The sequence below is a fragment of the Myotis davidii genome, unplaced genomic scaffold, assembly GCF_000327345.1.
Source record: "Myotis davidii unplaced genomic scaffold, ASM32734v1 scaffold77, whole genome shotgun sequence".
Taxonomy (NCBI): Eukaryota; Metazoa; Chordata; class Mammalia; order Chiroptera; family Vespertilionidae; genus Myotis; species Myotis davidii.
In genome coordinates this window covers 1,728,885-1,729,175 of record NW_006289713.1, presented here as the reverse complement: position 1 = coordinate 1,729,175, position 291 = coordinate 1,728,885, and positions in this window count along the sequence as shown.

The window sequence follows — 291 nt, the reverse complement described above, 5'->3', positions numbered from 1 at the left end:
GTGGGGGGGGGGGATTCCTATAGGAAAATATATTGAGTTTTAGCATATCTATATATAAAGGCTAATATGCTAAGTGTCGGACCATCCAGGTAATGTCATGCAACAACACCCGGCTTCCTCTCCCTAGAGACTAGCCTCCTTGCAGTTTCTTCTGGCCAGGAACACGACTTGCTTTATAGCCAAGTGGAAACATTTCACACTGTAACCAAATGTCTGTGAAGTGTTTTCCCGTGCCTCATCTCATTTGATCCTCACAGAAGTCCTGGAATAGATAAATAGGAGACTTGGTGG